We start from the raw sequence: 6,329 nt of genomic DNA, 5'->3' as shown, positions 1-6,329 counted from the left end.
AATTATGAAAATTATCTCACAGTCCAAACATTTACTGTTCTTATTGTATCGCATACAGAGCTGAAAAGTCCCCAATCAGTGTGTATGTCTAGCAGATAAACCTTCAAAAACAAAATGACAGTAGGAAGGAATGATGGTAGCGTTCCATTAAGTGGCATGATAAGCCATCATATTGAAACCTTGCAGCTTGTATCTACTTTTCAAAATAAAGAGGAACATAAATAAACACTCCCTAATCTGTATGTGTAAAAGAACTGCGCTCTGACTTTGGTCTTTTGTTTCTGCCAGAAAAAAATCACAAGATAATTTTATTCAAGAATGTATGGGATTCTGTCTATTGTCTCTTTTCTGTTGAAATAAAGTTAAAATTGGGTCATGAATAACAAATATATAAATACATATATCGGTCTTGCATGGCAGATAATCGACAGAGAATTAGGAAAAAGATTGAATTTAACTGTGTTTATAACAAATAACAACCACAAATTAGCCCTTTCTTTTATTTTTTCGGTTATATTTCTTGGTTTACAATAAAACAGCTAACATTTCTAATCTGTGTATACCTCTTTACAAAACTGCAAATCTTAACATGTACTCAGTGCAACCGTGACTACATTACTGATTGAACTTTATTACACTGTTGAGGTGCCTCATCTCACGCAAGACTTAACTCACAAAGAAGTATTTATTTCACATTCCTAGGCTCTAATTAAGTGTTTAAGAGGCTCCTCAAGAGAATGCAAGTCAACCTAAACATTGCTTAAGAGTTCATCAGTAGAGCCAAGCACTTTTTCCAACAGTATCTAGAGAATCACTTGAAGTTTGGCTGTGTGCATACAGTTTAAACAAACTTACAATTTCCCCTTAATAGTGTTTTATCCATTAGTTGTTGTGACTGCAGGGCACACCTGTGCAGTTGTGAAAGCTTGGGTCATCACTGGAAGCATTAGGTGGTTATTATCCCTGGAACTGGAATACTGAAATGGAATGAAGCCATTATTTAACCTATTAGTCATAGCTTTGTTTGACAACTCAAAATATCTCACAATACTCCTTGCGCTGCCTTATCCACACAATATGATTTTGCACGGAACATTCTGATATTGTAAACATCTTAGATCAAACCACAGGAGAACACTCACAGATTTATCAAGTTAACCTTTTCACTGGCCGGAGTTCCAGTCAGGCGACGCTAGGCCTCCAGGCTCATCATTTGTCACATAACTCCTAATTCAGGCCTGGCAAGTTCACAACCTGGTGCCTATCTCAAACCTTGCCTCAAACATTTCTCTCGTGCAGCTTTGCAAGCTTTTCTGGATGAGCTTAGTCTCTGGGGGTATTTGAAAGTCAGTGTGTCAGAAAATGTAAACTTCAAGTACTCATTTTCACTGATATTTCAACTTCAACAACTAAACTATGGTGCAAAGGCTACATTTTGAACTGATTCTTGAGAATGAGGCAGATCACTGGAATCTTTTCTAGCTCAGAGTGAGTGACCTATGAGACAATCAATAACCACTTGAGTACTTACACCTGCTTATTAACACAAATATAAATTCACAGCCTGTTAGGGTATGGGCAGACTGGCTCTAGTTTTGTGTTGTATCTCGTTTCATTTTTTTTTTTTTGCGAGCAGGTGTGTCTGGGGTGGAGCTGGGTGAGATTCTCACCTAGCTGTGTTGAATCATCCTCCTCAAGTTGGATTATCATAAGAGGCAGTCGGTGCAGCAGTTCTTCAACAGATTATTCTACTACCTATGTGGTAACACTTGGTCACCTCTGTGCGATACTTACTGTCTGCATTCCTTGCATTCATTTAACCTTTTTCCAGCGTCTGTTTCCACCGACTCACCTCGGATTGTGTCTCAGTCTGAAATCCCGGCTCCTTGAATTAACCTGCCTATTTCTCTGCCTGCCTGCTGGTTCTCCACTGTGTTCTCCTCCCTCAGCTGCCTGTCCCTGTCTCTGTGTAATAGTGTGACAAGTAAGCATCTTATCATACATTCCTCTTGCTTCACTATCCACTCCACTTACTAATTCGCGCTTTGGTCTGTTTCAGATTTCACAGTGAAACCCTTTCCTGTTTGGTTATTTAGCACTGTCTCTGTAAATAAAGGTTACATTAACTCAAACATTGTTCTTTTGAGTCTGGTTTTTTGGTCCACCTTTTGGCTCGACCTGATATAGCCACTCATAATGGTAGCAACTCATTGCACTTAAACATGTAGATATGGTGATGGCAACCTGCTGAATTTCAAACTGAGCTTCAGAACTGGGAGGAAAGGTGATTCAAGTAACTTTAAACGTAGCATTGTTCTTGGTGTCAGATGGGCTTGACTGAGTTTTTTAGAAACTGCTGCAGACAATGATCCATAAAAGAGAAAATATCCAGCGAGTGATACTTCTCAGTGTGTCTGAAAATGACAGCAGGTCCTGCTACTGTCAAGTGAGAGCAGGAAATCTAGGCTACAATTTGCATGGCCTCCGCAAAATTGGACATTAGAAGATTGTAAAACCATTGCCTGGTCTGATGCGTCTTGACTTGTGCTGTGACATTCAAATGGTATGGCCAGAATTTGGTGTAAATGAAAGGATTCATCTCACCAACTATCGGTGGTTCAGGTTGATGGCGGCAGTGACGTAATGATGTCAGAACTATTTCCTCAGCTCCGTTAGAACCAACTGAGCCTAGAAGAGAATCATTGCTGACCATATCCATCCCTTTATGACCACAGTGTACCCATTTTCCATCTATTCCACGTCACAAAGCTCAGATCATCTAAAGCTGGTTTTCACAAACATGACAATGAGTTTGTTTTACTGTAATGGTCTCCACACCCACCAGATTTCAATCCAGTTTAGCCCCTTTGAGATGTGATGGAACAGATTTGCATCATGAATGTGTAGCTGACAAATCTGAAGTAATAATATCCTTAAAATTTAATGATCCCTTCTTGGTTCGGACCCATGTTTGAGGACTGTATTGCTTTTTTTAGAATCAGTCTGAGCATTTAACTCTTGCCAGCTAATATTACTGTGACCTGTATGTCAAGCCTGCCACTTACATAGGACAGAATGGCAATCCTGGGGTGAGATATATTTTCCATGAGAGCAACCTGTAAACTATTTGACAGAGATTTGGAAAACAGAACCATAACCCTAATGGCCACCTACCAAATGCCATTTGTCATCATTTAAAACACAGGTTATTTAAGCTTATGTTAGAAAAAGAAGGTGGACAGGTAAAGCTTACATGATTAAGTTGCCAGAAACCCACACAGGGCACCATTAAGAAGTATAATGCAGGTTTTACAAAATGAAAACAAGCTAATGTTTGTGTTTGTTGCTGGTTGCTGTGTGTTGGAGTCTTTGCTAAGTTTATCCCTTAAGCTTCATAGAACCCAATCTATTCATTCAGCTATTAATTATGTCTGACAGGATCAGGATCAAAATCTTTTTTTTTCTCATTTTTTTCTAAACCCTAGACAAATGAAAAGGCACAGGGCCGAGTTTTGAGCCTTGCCAGTTGTGGGAAAAATTATTTATTGTACCGTTATGAAAAGCTTGATCTGTTTAAAGTCAAAACTATTTTTGTCCATTTTGTTTTATCTATATTTGCATTACATCCCGTCTGTGTTTTTGGGCTATTTAAGGAGAGAGTGAATCAAATGAGTCAAATGTTCTGGAAATGACTATTTTTCCAAAAATCCTCCACTACTTGGTTATCTGTTAATCCATTAATGTGGGATGAAAGCATCCAATTTTAATGCACTTTTGGGGTGTTGTAATAGCATTTAAAATTGTATTATTAAAGCGCCTTTAAAGTGTAAGTGAAACAGAACTAGGAAACTAAGGTAGGTAGGTAGATGCCTGCAGAGTTTAAACGTCACACTGTTTACGCCTCTGTTTGCCTACTGCGGAGTGTCAAAATGTAACAAAAGGCCAATGCGGCAATCTTCAGACAGCGCGGAAATTAGCCTGTCACCCCCGGCTGTTTTCAATCAGGCTAATTAAGAAAGTGCTGAAAAACTTTTTCCACACATTTGTCAAATAAAGAAAATGGCTGCAGCATGCCATGAAAAAGATATTGAGTGTCAATAATTTTGTTCTGCAGTCACAAGTCAGAATATTTAAGCAAACTTTTTTGCAAGTATTTAAAAATCGACTGTAAGACGTGTGCATTGTTCTTAGCACATTTCGTCTGAGTTACATTGTGGGCCCAACAATGTAGGTTTATTCCTTCGGATTGGGAGTATAAGCAAAATGTTTTGAACTGCCCAACGGATATGTGCAAAACATTTTTCATGACTTTCTTTCATCTTCAGAGGCATTGGATTCTTTGTGGGCAGCAAGATATTCACGCTGATAAGCACAACAGTGTGGAGAAATAGGACTGCATTTTTCACACATCATTTGCTAGCGTGCTTGCTGCGGGAAGGTGGGGCAAAAAGACTTTGAGTGTTCTCTGCTGCCATAAAAGCAACATTAATTGCAGTCCCTGAAACAGAACCATTCAGTGTTTCTGCAACATTAAAATCAGTTTCCAGAGCAATTAAAAAAAAAAATTTTCTTCAAGACAGGAAGGCAAATAAGTTAGCAGGTCCACTTTGATAGGAAGCTTTATACCACTGTGGTGGGTAAGACGCCACACTGCAAAAAAAGGAATGACCTGCCAAATGATCTGACACAGACCAGCAGACCTGCACTCCTAAGCCGAATGCACTAGACATGGACTACTGCACAGCAATTTCCTTATTTAGTGGTGCAGATCCATGCTTGTACCTGCTGTACAAGCATGCAGTATTTCATGTTTCAGCTCTGTGTTCTGACACCCACGCTAATTTTTAGGTTGTAAATTGAAAGATTTGGGTCTAAAAATCATTCCTTGATGGAGTTAAATGTGATAGAGTGTATTTTTAAGGAGCATTAGATTTATTGCTGATTTGCATGAACACTGTGAGGATGTTTCCCTGCTGGTCCTAATTATCATGCTATCCTCTGAAAAGGACAAACTACACCCCCAGATATTTACATGTTGTACTACTATCAGTCATTAAAGTCTTGTTGTACCCACTGTCTCTTTCAGCCTTTGTAATCTGCTTCAGCTCCAGATGATCGTTTGTTTGCACTCCCTGTCTACGATGTAAAAAACCACCCTCCTGTTTTTAAACTGTGAGATTATGATCCAATCAACAGAGAGATACCACCGCAGCCAAAAAAAGTATCAGCTGTCTGATGAGTTTAACTCACTTTTAATGTAGACAGGTTTTTCTTTTTACTTGACTGCTGATCGTCGCATCAAATGCTGCAGCTGAAATACTGATGACTAAGTAACAAGAAAGAAGTAATCAAGGAAAGTTATCTCAAATGTTCTGCTTTGATGACAAAACAACCGGAAGCTAAAAGCTCCTGCTAAGCACATAAATTTCAAAACATTTTTAGATTAGACAAGCCATGCGGTAATGATGCTTTGAGGCGGCAGAGAGATGAAACATATCCAAGCGGCACAGCTTGTAACTGAAAATGTTAGGGGATTGAGACGGCAGCAGATAGAATTTCATTTACTCATTCTCAAAACAGCTAAACACGATTAGCCAGCTCCCTGTGAAAACTCAATAAGCTACCTCAAAGCTGTTTTTTTCGTCACCTTGAACTTGCCTTAATACTGTTAATTTTTTTCCCCTTTAGCCACACTCATACCGACTTTACTACGCCCACAAGGCCTATCACATTTACTCCCCTGTGATATCTGCCATGAAGGCAGTTTGTAGACCCATTTATAGGTTTATATCATTTTGAAAAATTGCATCAACAGCTTTGAATGGTCCCCTTGAGAGATAGGAGGCAGATGAGTACCTGGCACTGAACCCCCTTTCCCCTCACTGTAATAAATTTGTCTGGTTTGTTAAATACTTCTATATAACAAGACAGAGGACACAACACGCACTGGCTGTTTATTAAAGTTGAATTTAATGTTAAAATCTGTAACATTGTGCTGTCGATTTTTCCTTCCATAGTGACTGATCTTTGCACTGGCTTTCACCATCAGACAGAAGCTGCTAAACCACAAAATAGATGTGAATTATAGTTCAGTAGCTGCAGGCACCAAAACTGACATAATGACAGAGAGCAGAATTAAGGTCTGTGCTGTGCAGCGATTATGTCTGCAGAGAGTAATGTTTAGCATTATACATGCATACATCAAATATAGTTTGACGTGTTTTTTAATCTCTGATTGCCAGCAATTACATTGTTTCTCGTTCATTTTTTGTGCTAAGGTGGTAACTCACTTCTCAAAATTGAGTAAGCTCATTTTTACAAAAGGACAG

Source organism: Oreochromis niloticus, linkage group LG6 (assembly GCF_001858045.2).
Source record: "Oreochromis niloticus isolate F11D_XX linkage group LG6, O_niloticus_UMD_NMBU, whole genome shotgun sequence".
Classification (NCBI taxonomy): Eukaryota; Metazoa; Chordata; class Actinopteri; order Cichliformes; family Cichlidae; genus Oreochromis; species Oreochromis niloticus.
This window is presented reverse-complemented; position numbering follows the sequence as displayed.